Here is a 19165-nt window from a genome sequence, read left to right on the forward strand (position 1 = left end):
AGTAGCGGATGCATTGGCAAAATAGGCTGCTTACGGGCATTTCCACACGCCATTGCAGATTGTGCAGTCATCTGTACGGGATTGGGACATGGCCCACTGACTCTTGACGTTTCTGCGACTCCTTAACTGCAGCGGTATAGCGCGGAAAAGGTTAAGACGTCACGGTCAATTACAGCCAGAAGAAAGGCGCATACGCTCAGTCCAACCCAGCTCTATCTTAAGTTTAATAAGGTAACTGGGCTTGGATAAAGTACTGTGATGAGTAGAGGGCACAAAAGACCATGTTGTCGAAATGTAAACGTCAAATTAAATCCATCATGCTTAATGAACGGCACTGAACCGAACATCTAAGTTTAGTAAATATCTCTATATTATGGGCTTCCCATACCAATCCGATCATTTGGTAGTTATATGTTGGCCATTGTATCATTTTCACACCATTAATGCTAGATGAGTGCGTCCCGTCCCTTTCATCTTTCAAATCTAGTATTGCTGTAGCATCTCCCCTTTTCCATTTGTGTGCACACAAGAGCAAAAAGTGTTGAAATTATGCACAAATAGCAGACCACACGCAGCGATAGCCCTGATGTGATAGCAGAGTCTGGAGTGCAGAGAAGCGCCACTGAAAAGTACTGAAAAGTGCTGCGAATATATTTTCTTTCATTTTGCGATGAAACTTTAACTATTATTTTTACAGAGTTGAACATTTTTGTCAATGTGATTGCGGTTGGCATTACTAATTTTCATGTTTTTCTTATACTAAATCATAAAACCAGCATATCAACAACAAGAAAAGTCTAATTGATGCACAGATCCACGAATTAACTCCGAAGATGCAAACCACCAACAGACGTTACCGGTAACATCGTGAACATTAGTGTGCATACACACTCTCACATAGGCATAATAATGAAAGTCATCCAACTTATTCATTGTCATTCATAACTCATTCGGTACTGCTTGTCCATTTTTTCTTCTTTTCTGTTTTGGTTTTTTGTTTACTTCATCTTTCTGTACTTTTTATCTGATATTCTGTGTAAACTCTGCTAGACTAGACAGCTTGGCTGTTTGGCAAAGCTCAGTCAGCCAAGCATGCAACCAGTAAGCCATCTATTGCCATGTGTTGCCACAAGGAATCGCGGTCGCAACTCTCATTTGTTGCACACAAACATGCGCACGATGCATTTGTTTAGGTTGGCCATTTGACTCCAAGCTGAAAAAATGTAGAAAACCCTATACAGTTGCCGATGGGAAAAGCAAATCGTATGCACCGCTACTGGAAGTAAACATTTATGTGATAATGCAACAACTGCGTAGGGCACATTTGAATATCTAATCATACTCGAGTATGTATCTTGCTTTTAAATTATCATTGCGTTCGTACATGTATACGAAGGTACTTACGCATATACAGCAAATATTATTCAAAGGTATATATAACTTTTTTTCTATTAGAATCGAAACTAAATTTTATATAACACTTACCTACATACGTCAGAAATATACCCATCACTCTTCTTTCTGAAAACGGGACTCAAGGAGGAACTAATGCTCTGGAAACGCTAAGGGCTTGGAATACGAAAACTACAAACTTTGTTTTATCACTCTCTAGAAAGGACTGCAAAATGTTGGTTGGAGTACTGACGGGATACTGTCTCACTCACGCAGCCAAAATGGGATTAATCCAGATCGAAGAGTATAACACATGTAATAAAGCGATTGCCAGGGGTACTTTGGAGCACTTACTTTTCCACTCCCCTGCTCTTTATAGGGCTCGACAAATGTGCCAAGGATTATGCTTAAAGGATATTGCTGACAAAAGGCTGAACGACTTGTTAAAACTCGCGACGACGTTCATCAAGAATCTTTTCCTTCTTGATTGGCGCGATAGCCGCTTACCCGATTTTTGCCCACTTTAACAAAGCGCGTAAGTTGTTTCTTTCTCATGCTACCCGGCGCCAGTTCGACACATCAAGTGAAGCCAAGCCGGAGCGTTTGTATCCATTCGAGCGACATGACGCAGCCAAGGTAGCCGCTGCATCCTTATTCTCTGCACTATGTCACTTTTCTATCACCGATGATGCTCGCCATCACGTGCAAACGTCCAAATATCTTCCGCAAAATCTTTCTTCCAAACACTCCAAGGGACGCTTCATCGGATATTGTCATCGTCCAAGCTTCTGTGCTATACGATAGGACGGATATCATAACAGTCTTATAAAGTTAATTTTTATCGTCGAGAGAGGACTTTACTACTCAATAGCCCACTTTGTCCAAAGTGGCACTATTGGCAAGAGCGATTCTCGTTGTTAGAGGTGTTAATGCTGGTTCCTAATAAACGAAATCTCTTACAAGCTCGAAATCACAACTGTCAACAGTGACGTGGGTGCCGATGGGCGAGTGGGCCGACTGTTTCCTTGATGACAGGAGGTACTTCGTTTTGGCCTCGTTCACCCCAGACCCATTCGCTTTGCTCTTTATCCAGCAGAACTGGCATCGTGGTTGTTAAGTCAGTTGATGTCAATATCATCGTCATATGCCAACAATTGTAGGCTCTAATGAATAATTGTGCCTGAACGGTTAAGTTCTGAGGCTCGGTCGATCTTTTCCAGCATCAGATTAAAAAGGTTCCACGACAGAGAGTCACCCTGTCTGAAACCTCGTTTGGTATCAAACACCCGGATTCTGACGGCGCTGCAGGTATCGAGCAACGTCATTTTGCATAGCCGTATTAGTTTTGCGGGGATACCAAATGCAGACATTGCGGCATATAGGAAACTTCTTTTCGTCCTGTCGAATGCAGCTTTGAAATCGACAAAAAGGTGGTGTGTGTCGATTCTCCTTTCATGGGTATTTTCCAAGACTTGGTTTATCCTGAATATCTGGACGATGGTGGATTTTCCAGGTCTAAAGCCACACTGATAAGGTCCAATCAGTTGGTTGATGGTGGCTCCTTACTTATGAGGATTTTATATACAAAAATTGCCTACTGCGGCTGCCGTTACTGCCTAGTGCTGATGTACCTCAAACATCTAAACAAACAAAATTCATACAAATGCCCATAGGTACATATGTACATCTGGACCCAGAGTTCTGTTATACGTTTAAGTTTTCATGTTTCCGCATAAGGCGGAAAATACCCTAATAAAACTAACGTGTGGGCCATATAGCGTTTGCTTTTTGAACCACCTATTTTTTTGAGAATGGTAACACAAATGACATGTCAAATGTGTTCATAATTTACTTAAAGGTTTGACATTTAAAAAATGGGACGCTATACGCTTGAGCAAAATTGGGAAATATTGAAAACCTTCTTCTTCTTTTCTGAATTTCACATCGGTGGCTACGTCAATAAGCAAAATTTTCGGGTTCGGGGCTCAGAAAATCCACACGTTACTGTAGAGAAGCAAATGCATCCACAACGAGTCACTGTTTGGTGCTGTTTTTGGCCTGGCGGCATCATCGGGCCATTTTTTTTCGAAAATGAGCGAGGAGCCGCGGTTACAGTAAATGGCGAGCGTTACCGTGACATGCTCAACGAGTTGTTTCCAAAAATTGAAGAGAATGACATGGACGACATTTGGTTTCAACAAGGCGGTGCAACTTGTCACACTGCCAAAGTTACACTCGAACTTTTGGCTACCGTTTTTGAAAACCGAATAATCAGCCGAAATTCCGATTTCAATTGGCCGCTTAGGAGCTGTGATTTAAGCCCGTTGGACTATTTTTTGTGGGGAGCCGTTAAGGACAAATGCTATGCGAACCATCCAGAGACGTTTGATGCTTTAAAACATGAAATCGAAGTGGCCATTCGTGAAATTAGAGCCCAAACAATCGAAAATGTACTTAAAAATAGGGTTGATCGAATGGCCTACTGTAAAGCCAGTCGTGGCAGTCATTTGAACGATATTATTTTTCATTCATAAATGACAATGTTCAATCTTCAAAATAAAAAAAAGTTTGAAAAAATATTGATTAGTTTTTTTTTATAGCCGATTCAAAAAGCTAATTTTACATGGCCCACCCTATATTAGCCCTAAGTAGTGTTTAACATTGTCATAGTAATAAATAAAAAGTGTATCAGATATTTGTATTTAAATACTAACTGGTTAAGTTTTGGGCAGAATTCTTTATTCATTCAATTTTCTTACACTTATTCTATAAGCTTGCTTTTGATTAAAATTTTACTTTAGCGAATGGCATTCATTCCTCCGTTATGTCTAGCGTATGTGTGCATGTAACTATTTGAATGTCAATCAACTTCACGCACATCTTCAATAAAAAATTAAAAAGCCAACTTTTTTGTGATTGTCGATTTTCCTATGACCTACTTTTCCGTGCTGCCTCAACCGACCACCACAAAGCCAACACACTGCCAATAGAACAGTTGCACAGATGTACATACGTACAAACGCATTTACATATTTAGAAATGTGTCCACATAAAAGATTCAACACTCAAATTTATCTGTATTCTAATAAACTCAAAGCACAGCAGGCATAAATTGTCTCATAAATATCCCAAAATGTTGAACTGTTGAAAAAGCGCCTTTCAAAAAGTTTTTATTATTGCAACGCCGATGCAGCACGTGGAAAAAAGAATAATTATTGTAACCCCATAGAGAGACAAGTTGTTAGAAATATTTATGTTGTTTTTTTATTTTTATTCGTTTATGAATAAGCGAACAAGGTACAAAGTACAAATCTGTGGCAGCGGTCAAACATTCGATCTGTTGCAGTAGCGTATGCCACCAGTAAGTAATGGCAAATGCGTGCAACATGCGACAAATCCGGCCCGTCGTGGGCTGTTGGCTATGATCCAATGCATTATTGCGGAATATCAATGTGGTGGCTGGCTGCCACATCTTTCCTCGACATCTTCGACAACAGGCGCCATAAATTGCATAATTGTTGTTGCCGTTTATGGGCGACTTGTCACCTTTGCGGCGAATGCTGTTGCCGCCTATGGCCGGAGCAGAGTCGCAATGAATGGCACCAACAACAATTTAGTGTTAACTTATTTCCATTGAGTGGATGTCTATGACACGTCTGATAGATAATAAAGTATCCAATTATTGCCGAAAAAGCTTGAATTGTTTGCTCATCGAATGCCCACACGCACAGGTAAACCACGCAGCAACGTGCTCAATATTTGTTACATATACCATATGCACATCTGTTTGGCAGAAACCGACTCGTTGAAATTCCACAACCAGAAAAGCTGTTGGTATGAAATTAACCAAGTCAGGTAGACGAAATGAGTAGGCTAAAATATGTTTATTGCTGCCCACTACACCTCTTCATAGTTATGATCATCGCTTATCGAAACCTGTGTTATCCGCCAAAAGCAAAACTACAATCTTTATTTTGGTTTGATGAAGCCCTTCCATATTTCATTCACAGTCTAAAACTGTTTGGGCCATATTGATTTCCTATGCGCACATGCGCCATATTCTACTCGTATATTAGCTTACATTTTAATAAGCACTCAAAATTCATAACAATAAATTGTTTGGCTCTTCATGATTACATTTTGCTTTTGTTGGCAGATCTTTTATTTTATGGCTGTTAGTTGCTGAGTAACATTTAAAGACCTTCAAAAATTCTAGCACACATCGAATAGAAGGCGTAGTATTTATTAAAGTTAATGATAACCTGACCCAGCTTTTGTTGCAGTCTTTTTAAGAAATTTTTACTTACAGGTATTACATAATCAAACCTTTTATTTAAAATAAAAAGTATAGAATCCCGAGTGTTGTTGTATGCAGCCGAACCTTCCGCTGTAACCATAAAACACCAAATTGTCGGAAAAGTAGTTTCTAATGTCGGGTGTTTTTTAGCTGCATGAGAATTGTCTATATCGATAGATATGGTTTGACAAGTGAGAAAGGCAAACTGTGTTGGCATTTCTGTTCAGTAAGGTTTGGCAAATAATCATGAATCGTTTAACGAATGGACCATTTATCTCGTAGTCGCGGCGGACATATGCCGGAGTTATATTCATAAAACAAATGCCATGAAATTATCTACCAGTTTATAATTTAAAAAAATTCATTCCACAATATTTCTGTTTTGTATTATGATTTTAAGTTCTCACTCTCCTAAAGAAACAACCGATACAAGCTGCATTCGGGAGACTATGGTTAAGATCCTATGCTCCTAAAAACTGGCTGCTTCTCTGAGACGGCATCAAACTGTACTTCTGTTCATTTGTGTGACTACATCAAGGTGTTTGGACATTGTGGTGTGCCGATAGTTCAATCGAAGATAGACATAAATCTTACAAGTTTGAATGTAATATTTTTACAACGGTTTAATTTTAACGGCTTCGACAAAATTTGCCGAAAATTATTACTTTGAAATATTTACTAAAATTTAGTGTAATAGCATTGAAGTATTCGTTAATTTTACTTAAATTAATAAACTCCAAAAACGCTCAACAGAGTTGAAGAACTGTACGAGTAGTATTGCTTCTCGTTTCTTGCTGTCGTTTCGAGCTGCCTGCTATTTTGGCATCAGCTGTATTTTTTATTTTCTTTATTCTGTACGCCTTTATTCGTCAAAACGGGATGGTAAAAATTGTTCACTCTTTTGGTTGCCTATTATCTGGGCTGATGACTGCCTGAATCGGATTTTATTCCTAGAACTGCACATAAACACAGAAAAAACTCTTCAATGAATGGAAATTCCTTTGTTTCCGCCACTCCTCTTTCAGGAACATATTAAAATATTTTAGCTTGATTGTACAGAATTCATACGTCTATATACAATACAATATATACATAAACATATGTATGTGTCTAAATTTGCTCTACTAGCTTTTATTATTACGATACGCTTTTCGAAACAAAACAAGAAACGTAAACGTAAATAATTCCGAGAAATGCCAAAATTTTGTCTACTCGTGGTGTCTGTAGTTATATTGTTTTTTCACCGTTGAATATCGGATTTCAGCAAATGACTAACTGGATGAACGACGCTTACCACAGTGTTTTCATCCACAGAAAGGGAGAAATCGGATTCATCTACTATCCCAGGCTTTTAAGATGCATTGATATATAATACAGTGCACTCGCGATAACTCGAACTAATTAAAACAGGCGCTGTTCGATTTATCGAATTTGTTCGACTTATCAATTGAGTGTGCTATGTTAAAAAACAGTCATCGATATCGATTTTTCGATCGATTGTTGAAAATGGAAGCCAGTAGAAAATTTCTGTAGTATAGTTTCGTTATACGAATTACATTTTGGTCCATTGGCTGGATCAATGGTGTCGCATTCGGCGGCATAAACATAGTTAAAATTAAACCATCCTCGGACTTTAATTCGATTTCGTTGGGATGTGATTGGGCATTATCAATTAGAAGAAGAGCCTTCTCAGGTAGTCCCCCATCTTTCAAATATTTTCTTACCTAAATATTAAAGTCATTTAACTTGGTTAAAAAAATTGTTTTAATGAATCTGGATTTTACCTGCGGCACGAACGAATTATGAAACCAGTCTTTGAAAATCGCCGAAGTCATCCAGGCTGATTTGGAATTTTTGTACTCCACCGGACAGTTAAAATTTTTGAAAACACGAGGATTTCTTGCTTTGTCAATAACGAGAAGTTTAAGCTTATGGTTGCCGGTAGCGTTAGTGCAAGCCATAAATTGCCTTATCTTTCTTTTTTATAAGACTTATGGTGGACTTGGCTACCCCATATTCCTTCGCTAGAGAAGTAACACTACGTCCACGTTTAATTTTGTTAAGGACTTCAGCCCTCTCTTTTAATGTTAAACACTTCAACCTTTTACGATCCATTACTCACGTGCACTGATACACTACAAATGACAAATTTAAAGCAATTTGGTCAATGCAAGATGTTGTTCCCAGAAAACTAACGGGATATTAACGCCGAAATATTCATATGGACAATACACTAGTATACATATAATTTATATACATATACTATTACATATGTATCTATGTACAAAATGTACATGTTTGAAAAGAATGTGTGTACAAATAAATTTGTTTTTTTGTTCGAGTTATAGCGCTTTTTTATTGTTCGAGTTACAAAGAAGTCAATAGGGGAAAAAATATGTTCGAGTTAGCACGTCGTTCGACTTAGCGGCTATTCGAGTTACCCCGAGTGCACTGTAGTATGTAAAAATATATCTGCGTACCCATTTGTACTTATGTATGCATGTTTATATATCTTTGAAACATAGTGACCTGCATTTCTTGAAAATCTAAATCTAAGAAAGCGCCATTCATTGCTCTCAAATATCGGGTTTTTTTATCTGCATGGGAACTCGATATCGATAACTATGGTTTGACAGCTGAGAATGGCAAACATTGTTGACATTTCTGTTCAGTAAGGTTTGGCAAGTCATCATGGATCGTTTACCGCCAGAACAACGCTTCCAAATTGTGGAAATTTACTTTGAAAAAAAAAAAAAATGAATCTGTTCACGAAGTTCATAGAGCACCTATTGACTGCGCTTAAGAGAATTCTTAGATCTCGAATTCTATTCCGCTTGACTTTTGGGTTTTAAAGAATGAATTTTATAAACTTCTAACCTCTTTTTTAATCTATTTAATAATTATCTGTAGTAATTTTAGCTCATACTAGCTGTAAGGGGTCTGTAAAAAGGGTAATTATGTTCTAGACTTGAAATAAAACAAGTGTTAAGAAGCCCATAACAGTTAATGTTACGCTAGCTGAACGATCCGGATTTATATCGGTAAATTACTGTTACTCCAGCAGCATTCCCCGTTCAGGCTTTTTCATGCTGCTACAACAACAACAAACCGAAATATTGACTCGTCGCAGCTTCCAACTTGGCCTTTGTCCTTCGACTACGTGGGAAATCTTACGTACGGATCTTAGCTTAAATGCCTTTAAAATATTATACATCTCGTGCAAGAATTGAATCCAAATAGTGTTTACGTCGCATTTTTCCTGATTAGGCTCATTTAGATTTATTATTCAGATTTATTGGAAAAAGTAATCGAAAATTGGACTAATCGAATGGACCATGAAATTATCTACGAGATTATAAAACAAATTTATTCCGACCACATTTCTGTATTATATTATGATTTTAAGTTCTCAAGCTCTAAAAACAAACACCCGTTTGAAGTAAATCTACAAATAGGTATACATACATTCTTATATACCCGCTCTCTGCTTAAGAACGCTAATTGCACTATGTGCATACATACATGCATATATCCATATACACATTGTATGTTAAATTACATTTTTAAATATTTATGATGCTAAAAAAAGTTGTTGAAAATTATTAATATCCACCTGCAATTTCATTTAAAATGCAATACTAATTGCAACTGCTGCGTTTGGATAAGCGAACGTCCTCTGCAAGGTAAACGGGAAGTCAAACTAGATCAACCAGTTGTTTGATGTTTTTTGGCAAAGACGGACTCCTCGAAATAACCAAAGCTCGTTATTCCAATGAAAATTGCGGAATGAGAGCAGTGATATTCTTAAAAGACGCACCCAACCCAAGATGTAAATGTTTTTATATCAGCGTTTTGCTTTTATTTTGATCTGTCATTTGCAGTGGATAGAATGAAACAAGTTTCTTGGCCAACTGTCGCTGGTAAGTGACTAGTTTGAGTGCACCAGCGGCTCCATTGCACTGGCTGCAAGCCATCAAAAAAGGAGCGCCATCTCTCATCTTCCGATGGGCGCCAGCAGCAACTACCAGATCTGAACACTTTGTTGCAGAAAATAAAAGCAAATGCTCACGCCATTACATGTAAGGAAAATCGTTTCGTTTTACAAGTCGAAAACAAATTCAAAAACAACAATCACTACAAAAACTAAGCAAACGAGTTGGCAATGTCAGCAACTTTCCGCATTTGTTGCCATATAGGTGAATGTGCAAATATATATGTATGTGTATGTGTATTCATATGCATGTACATACACTTACAAACTGAAAGACGTGTGTGTATGTATAAACATAGGTTATATGCATACTTGTATGTACTATTAACTACCCTGAAGGAAAATCCACTAGTTTCGAACTGGTTTCCTTTTCATGCAATAATACGAGGGCGGATCAATAAGTCCGTGACTTTTTGTATTTCTGACTTCTTTACTGAAAAAGAAATACTGCTCCTGTCAACAGGCATCTGTCAGTTGACTCCTGTCAAAATTTGAACGTGCTGCGTCGGTTAGTTTGTGTTTTACAGCTACCTTTATCAGACTACCCAGTAATTTGAGGAGAAAATGGAAAAAACTGAATTTCGTGTTCTTGTTTGGTCTCTGGTGTGTGGTGATGGATCAGTGTTTCGTCCACGGTTACAAAACGGCGCAAAAACTCCTCCATATTGCGATTAAATAACGCCAAACCTTCCTGTGAAGTTGTTACACGATTGCGTTTGTGGTCGACTGTGAATTACTGGGTAGTCTGATAGAGGTACATAGCTGTGAAACACAAACTAACTGACGCAGCACGTTCAAATTGTGACAGGAGTCAACTGATAGATGCCTGTTGACAGGAGCAGTATTTCTTTTTCAGTAAAGAAGTCAGAAATACAAAAAGTCACGGACTTATTGATCCGCCCTCGTAACCATGACCAATTCGATTTATTTTTCCCACTGAAGCAATTGGTGAATTTTGTACAGCTTTTTCACGTATGCGTAAAGTGCTTTCTCGCTACAAATATTTGTATTTCAAACCTTCAGAAAGTGTGCACAGTTCATTCAAGTATCTTTGGTGGTTACCTTTATCCCCTTTTTAAAGACGTGAATCTAGTCAATTTATTTCAATCAATTTATCAACAAATTTATTAAAAAATATAGATGCTATCCAAAAATAATTCTCAGAAAGTTTCATGTTTGTCGAAATTTTCCAACTAGCCAGGTTTTCTGTGCGGATTAGTTTCTGCATTGCAATCCGTCGCCTGCCCCCGCTCAGCCATGTCCATTGGCTATGTTTGTTGGCTACACCGCTTGGTTTAGGGCAATTAGTTAGAATGTTCACTTTAGCAATGAGTTTCCTATGAACAAAAACAACGTACATACGAATACATCACAACTTGTCGCTGAACCAGCAGCAGCCGCTCCACTTCTGGGAAATAGGGGGCTGGCACCAACTCAATCTGTATGCAGTGAGTTTAATGTACCCATATTACACTGCTGCTGCTGCATTGCTGGCATTGGACAGCGGCATTACGGCGTTGGCAATTTTCGGAGACTGTCATGGCAAGACTTTAAGCCGCATTATCCTGCTCGAATTATGACAGGATGACCGAATAAAGCTGCATGAGTGCTTGTCAGGTGTTTTGAATTGTGGACGCGCTTGCTGGCGGCAAGTGGCAAGTTGGAAGGCGTAAATGAACAGTGACTTGCAGTGAGTGGCACCCAATTCGCGAATTTTTTCATGCGGTGCACTGGTACTGGAAAAGAAAGTTCGATTAGAATATTGTACTTACTTTGAAAGTAACACCGCTGCAGAAGCCTAAAAAACATTTTTTTTTTTTTGGCTTAAAAGTTTTGTTGAATATTCTACAACCTTGAGTCCTATAAAATTCTGAACTCATCCTCTAGTGTCGGGATCTTGTCTCTGACACATTTCAAAACTTCAACTCAACTTTTTATAATTAAAATATGAGACTACGAGTATTGCAATGCTTTTCATTGAGATTTAGAACTAAGTTTAGTGACCGAGGAATAAACATCCAATGAAACGAAAGCTAATTGGACTATTAGAATCGTCTATTAAGCGGGGCGTTAAAACTGTACACCATAACCAGCATAAAGCAACGTGAAACAGATCAAAATGCCATAAAATCTGACATTCAACAGAAAGGGGCAAGCAACAGCGGCGAAGACTATGTTAAATAAGAAAGAGACTGATAAAAAAATCTGCTGGAAATGCCATTTCGGTCAACGGTAAGCGCTACAGAGCCATGATAAACGATATTTTCTATCCGGGAACTGCGATTTGATGCCGCTAGACTTTGTTTGTTCGGGCGTGAAGTTAAGACGTTATGCGAACAAGCCATTAGCGATGCAGTCCTTGAAGGCGAATATCGAGCAAACCATTCGTAAGATAGAGCCGAAAATCGTGATCAAGGTCTGGAAAAACTGGATTAGTGGGATGTGCTACAGCGAAGCCCCCTGGGCAGGCAATGGTAAACCTCTGAGTGTATTTCTGCCATGAAAAAGCTCCTCATAAAAATGTATCTGCCGTTCGGAGTCGGCTCGAAACTGTAGGTCCCTCCATTTGTGGAACAACATCAAGACGCACGCCACAAAAAGGAGGATGAGCTCGGCCAAACACTCAAAAAGGGTGTATGCGCCAATTATATATATATAATATATACAGCCAGTCAGAAGAAAAGAGCCGGTTTTTTTGTAACTTCAAGATATATTTCGCCCTGCTTTTTGCTGCGTAATAGTCTCACTCAAAGCCCACGACGCCAGTGCTAATTAAGGTTAGTGTCGTTCGAAGCTTTCCCGTAAGCGCAACCAAACAGAAATGAGTGAGAAGTACGCGAAGCGTTTCGAGGCGGTATTTCTTTGCACACATTCGAAAAGGTCGAAATTATCTTACGCCGCGGCTGCAGAAGTGATTAAAAAATTAAAAAAGCTTGCTGTGATGTAGAATCAGCAGTATAAAGTGTACAAAAATATTGATGACTTTCCCGAGCGTGGCTTGAAGCGTGTGACGACAAAAAAGCAGGATAAAAGATCGTCCAACTTTTTAAGCGGGACCCTTCTTTCCGACTACACCAAGTATGCACAATTCTTGCTAAAAAGGAAATAGACGTGAGTATCAACACCATCGAACGACGATTGAAGGAGGCGAACATATCCTACCGTCATCATAGGAACCACATCATCAAAACCACTACTCTCAGAAAAACAAAAAAACAAGAAAATGGCGTCACAGTTGAAATGGGTGGGGAATCATGAAAATGCATCTTGCCGGAAAACCAGTCCACGATTTAAAGGAACTCGTGCGTCAGTTCGCAAAATGTAGTCCTGTTCGTCGACGAGCTACGCAGAAAGCTGGTTCTAAGCATGAAGAAAATGCCAGGCCATACTTAGCAACGATGAAGACTAAACGGTTTATTGAGTAATTGCGACTCGTAGGTTTGTACATACTTTCATGTAAACTTTTTTTAAATATATTTCTTTATACGTCATGAATAATCGCGGTTCCTGTTTTCTGACACAGACCGTATATACAGCGAAGACAGCCGAGACAGCCATAAATAATGGGAATGTTTGCTCTTTCAAAAGAAAAAAATAATGATTTTTGTTAATCTTTTAGAATTTTTAAAAAGAAACCACTCATTGCATAGTAGACGTATATTTTCGGATTGAGTTTTAATAAGCGGCTGTATTGAATGTTTTTTAAGAGCTTGAGAACTTAAAATGATAATATAAACTAGAAATATTGTTGGAATGAATTTTTTTTCATATCTGGTAGATAATGCCATTGTATTTAGCTGACTAATGTTTAGAAACAAAATTTCAGTCAGCATATCTCCATAGCGCCGGCCACCGTAACGACACTTTCGAAACAAATAAGGATTCGGGCAACATTTTCAATTTTTAAATGCGAAACAACTGTTATTTTTGGTCCTTTTGTTAAGGAATCGAGCAGTAGCGTATCGGAAGAGGGCATTGCGATTACTATGAGTTTTGATAGCACCACCGATGTCTCATGCTTGGACAAAATTGCACAAATTTTTAAATATATAACTGCTCCAATATTGGCCATAAAGAGTAATTTTGGTTAGAAGAAAGAGAAGATATTAAAGGTAAATTTCCATCCTTTATAAAATAGCAAATCTACTCAACTTTGTGCATTTTAGATTGAGTTCGATAAGATCAACCATCGAGTACTTCTCTCCGATACTTTTGTAACATCGATACTTTTAACGAGTACAGTTATAGAGCACATGGCGGTATCGGAACAACACTAGTTGTTATCGTGTAATTATTATTAGCAAAACTGTGCGAAGAATACGAAAAAAGAATCGGTATTTTAATGTAAAGTTACGACTTCGCAAAATGCAGTGAGCAAAAGTTTAATGATATTTGGTGAGCTTTAATTTACTGACATTAGGGTAGTACAATAGGGCGGTAAGAACTGAGGTCTGGTGGGTAGGTACATTTACATTTTGTACACAACCTTTGCATTCATTCGTAAAACGTTGTAAAAATACGAACGTAGAAGATAATTATGGATTTAAAAGCGTACTGAAGCGGCGGGAAGAAGTGCTGCACCATCTCACACGAGTATTTGGAGAAGCCAACCACTGGCACTGCAGTGTTGAGAGCAAGATTAACATTTTGCTAATATTATGGCACCGTCAGACGCTCATTGAGTGTATTAAAACCCAATGACTCTCAACCCGCCCTTAGCATCGCAAGTCGCCCTAGCAACAACACCTTCGAATTACCTGATGGAGTTATAAACGTCCGCCATTTCATTAAGCTAAGTAAAAACTGAACTGAAAAAATATGTGTAGGTAGGAATAAAAACAAATACTCGTACTCGCAATGAGGAAAAATACAGTTCAATGTACTGACAGGTTTTTGTATCGCCCCTCTCAGCAGTCCCACCTGTTAGTCGGCAGTTCGCGTTGCATCGACTGCACAACTGTGGTTTGAACTTCTGTATCCCTTCTGCAGGCGTTTTGCTTATTGCAGCATTTGTTGCCTTTGCATTTTAGCATGGCTATGGGGGCAAAACGCAGAAAAGCATACATACATACATGTGTACATATATAAGTACAAAGTCGGAGAGTGGAAAATATATGAACGAAACGAGTGATTGATAAAACATTTTTTAAGCGCCATTTGTATGTGTTCAAGGTTAAATTTCGATGGCTTTACTTAGAATTGAAGATACGGAAATTTATGAAGCTCTGAACAAATCCACAAAACGATTCAGTGCGCGTTTTTGAGCACCGTGAGGAAATTCTAACATATCCTGTATTCTAATTAATATAACGTAATGAAACACATATTTTAATTATAGATTCTAAAAATCAGTTTTTTCGGTACATCTGGAGAATGTTTATTTTTAGATTTGAATGAAGTTTCCATATTTTTTACAATTGATAGATTGGTTGTACCGAATAAATATCTTCAGACGTAAACATTAGATAATTCAGCTTAGAAAAGCTTCATTCTCGTTCACAACTGTCGTCTGCTCACGGTTACGTAGAGACTTCTGATTCCACTAAGAGATTTCAACTTTGTATATGGAGGGTCCTGCATTAGCTTTTATTTGTCAAAGTATGCGGTGACCTGAAGTATGACTACCGAAATGCGGAGATATAACTTTTCTTTTCTAGATCAAAGTTAGGAAATGATGAAATAGGGGCTGATCTGTTATCTATATCGGACATAATTTTTTTACTAGCTTGTAGACTCTCAAAATGGTTTGATGTAGTCGACAAAATGGTCATCTAAAGTACGTTTCTTCTTCTTGCCAACGGCTCAAGTATGAACCACTTACCGATTTTCATTAGAATGGGGAGACGGGTTAAAGGTAGCAATTGTGTCTTAATTGCAACTTTTTACATGGTGTAAAGTTCCTTTGTTAGATAGTTGTTGGAATAAACCAGAACTTGTTGTCATTTCGTATTTGGCTCGTCGCCAAAGAGGAGTTTGAGGTTCGGAAAGGTGATTCATATGTTAATGCGCATACATACATATATACAGGATGCATGTATGTGGCTATGCATCCGAAACTATTATTTTTCTTTTTGCCCTTTTTGCAAGAAATAAAGAAACATGCACTTATCCTCGATATATTTACAAACCTTTAATTCTGTTAAATGCGTCCATTCATTCGTTCATAAAGTCCGCCGGGCATTGGAATGTATAAACTATTAGAAAACGCAAAAAATACGAGGAACGTTCTGATACTGTCCGATCTGCAAAACTTATTCAACAATCGCAAGCGATCACTCACGAGGACGCTTCAAAATCAATGGGAACCTTTGCGAAGGAATTTCATTTTTCTGTAACCTTTATCCATCCAGTTTAAGTTTGATCAAGCTCGAGAACAGCGAGTTATCCAATCAAAACTACTCCGGTTTTTCTCCGACGAAAAAAATGTTGACCAAGACCAAAAGATGAACCGCAGATATAACGGATGGCTATGTTCCAATCCTACAGCGGTTCCTGTTGTCATGAACACGAAGTCACTGCTATGGTTTTAGGTGTTGTGAGCAACAAAGGACATGTAATGATTTTGAGTGAATTCTATTGCATGTATCGATTTCCTAGAGCTTATAGTGAAACCCCGGATTGATAGTGGCCGCGGTAACAGACCATACATCTTTCAGCAAGACTCTTCTCCTTAACACAACTTCACACAAAGCGATGGCGACATAAGATTGTATGGCTGAAAATTTCCGTGATCACCTAAGACCGAACTTATGGCCGCCTAACTCCCCAGACCATAATCCCCTGGATTAGTACGTATGAGACGCAGTTGAGCGTGGAACCAATAAGCATCTTCATGACACCATTTCTTCTATGAAGGCTGCAAATAATATCGTTATGAGCAATATGAGTAAGAATCATTTGGTTTGGGCATGCAATCATTTCCGGGTTCGGATCGAGGAGGTTATTTTTTTATAAATTTTTTTTATTATAAAAAAAGAGGCCTTTAAGGCTTTTTAGTCTTTTACAATACATGAACCGGTTGAAAGTTACGAAGTTCAAAATCAAATGTTTTTATACAAAGCAAACTTTAAACTTACTGAGTATAAATGAAATCAAAATAAACTTAGAGATAAATATAGGAATAGTGAGACACATAAAGAGGAACTTGCTTCGATGCCTATCAGATCTTATCAATCTTAATTTCTCGTAAAGGTATTTGGGAGTTTTCAATGCAATTAATTTATATATACACTAGCAAACCCGGCCCCCTTCGCTGGGCATACTAAAATAGAATAGATATGGTTTAGAACAGAAAATATATGGTTTTCATATTATTTATTTCTTTATTCTTTATTCAAGCGCTTTGGCATAAATATTTTTTGTTTTTCTATTTGTTTTTGAGTAAATATAAAATATAAATTGAAAATCAGGAAAAAAGAAGATTGTTTTTAAATTTCAAATCAACGCATATGAATAAACAATCGTCTTTTTTCCTGATCATCCATGAATTTTTCGTTTCAATTTATATGTTTTATTAAGCATTGGAGCTTTTTTAACCATTATCCATTTATATTTTTCAAAAAAAAAACGAAAAAAATTGTTTTTTCCACGAACACATAATTTCATTCGAATTTCACATTAAATTCTCAAATTTCGTAAGAAATTATTCACTGTTCCAAAATCTACTCCAAAAAAATTCACAAACAATTTTTACATGTTGCACTTACGTTTTTTCCTTATGGCATCCAAATCAGAAAAAAATATTGACACATTGTAACTCACACTGTCAATTTGACAGTTCAGTTCAGCCCCAAGCGTTAAAAAAGTAAGCGACATTATGGCTGGCTCAAAAGAACGCTGTACCCGTTGCCACTGCTCCGAATTACAACCAAACTTTACGAAACCCATTTTCAATACTTACTTAACAATGTGCATAAGTTTGGTTTAATTCAGTGCAAAGACACGGCGGGTCCACGTTTTGGCATATATTTCGAGACCCTAGTAATCAATAGGTATGAAAATTACCCCGCATTAAAATACTTATCAACAGCTTTCATTTGATACCCATATTGTACATACACAACCAAAGGTTACCCGGGTCCACGTTTTGACCTATATCTCGAGACCCCAGTCACGTAGCGGCATAAAAAATACTCTGTACTAAGGCATTCACCAACAGCTTCAATTTGATATCCATATTGTACAAACACATTCTAGGCTCCACGTTTTGGTCTCTATCTCGAGACCCTAGTCACAGAGCGGCATGAAAAATACTCTGAACTAAAGCATTCACCAACAGCTTCCATTTGATACCCATATTGTACATACACGTCCGAAGGTTACCCGGGTCCACATTTTGACCTATATCTCGAGACCCTATCTACCAATAGGTATTCACACTATACGGAAATCATCTTCAATACCTACTTAACAGTGTGTGTAAGTTTGGTTTAATTCGGTTCAAAGACACGGCGGGTCCACGTTTTGGCATATATTTCGAGACCCTAGTCATCAATAGGTATGAAAATTACCCCGTATTAAAGCACTTATCAACAGCTTTCATTTGATATCCATATTGTACAAACACATTCTAGGGTCCACGTTTTGGTCTCTATCTCGAGACCCTAGTCACGGAGCGGATGGAAATACTCTGAACTAAAGCATTCACCAACAGCTTCCATTTGATACCCATATTGTACATACACATCCGAAGATTACCCGGGTCCACGTTTTGACCTATATCTCGAGACCCTATCTGCCAATAGGTATCCAAACTATACGGAAACCATCTTCAATACCTCCTTAACAATGTGTGTAAGTTTGGTTTAATTCGGTGCAAAGACACGGCGGGTCCACGTTTTGGCATATATTTCCAGACCCTAGTCATCAATAGGTATGAAAATTACCCCGTATTAAAGCACTTATCAACAGCTTTCATTTGATACCCATATTGTACATACACAACCAAAGGTTACCCCGGTCCACGTTTTGACCTATATCTCGAGACCCCAGTCACGGAGCGGCATGAAAAATACTCTGTACTAAAGCATTCACCAACAGCTTCAATTTGATACCCATATTGTACATACACATCCGAAGGTTACCCGAGTCCACGTTTTGACCTATATCTCGAGCCTTATCCACCAATAGGTATCCAAACTATACGGAAACCATCTTCAATACCTTCTTAACAATGTGTGTAAGTTTGGTTTAATTCGGTGCAGACACGGCCGGTTAGCGAACACACACAAAAAGTTGACTTTATTTTATATATAAGATTTTTTTCAGTTTGTGTCCGAAAAATCCAAATATCTTACGGAACCCTATTTTTTTCCAAAATAAAATGTAATCCATGTTACTCGTGGATAATGTAGTTTTCGAATGGTGAAAGAATTTTTAAAATCGGTCCAGTAGTTTTTGAGCCTATTCGTTACAAACAAACAAACAAACAAAGTTTTCCTCTTTATAATATTAGTATAGATAAATATACAATTTCTAGCCACCAG

The 19165-nt window shown here is 37.9% G+C and overlaps 1 protein-coding gene across 1 annotated transcript in view; it reads left to right on the plus strand.

Annotated features, from left to right (window-relative positions):
* The first annotated feature begins 14052 nt into the window (after positions 1-14052).
* The window catches only part of LOC129247067 (putative mediator of RNA polymerase II transcription subunit 26), a 36264-nt gene continuing 31151 nt past the window's right edge, over positions 14053-19165 (plus strand). The window contains exon 1 of the mRNA XM_054885963.1: positions 14053-14075. The gene's annotated coding sequence lies outside the window, so the exon portion shown is untranslated. The remainder of the gene's footprint in view (positions 14076-19165) is intronic.

This window comes from Anastrepha obliqua, chromosome 5, assembly GCF_027943255.1.
Source record: "Anastrepha obliqua isolate idAnaObli1 chromosome 5, idAnaObli1_1.0, whole genome shotgun sequence".
Classification (NCBI taxonomy): domain Eukaryota; kingdom Metazoa; phylum Arthropoda; class Insecta; order Diptera; family Tephritidae; genus Anastrepha; species Anastrepha obliqua.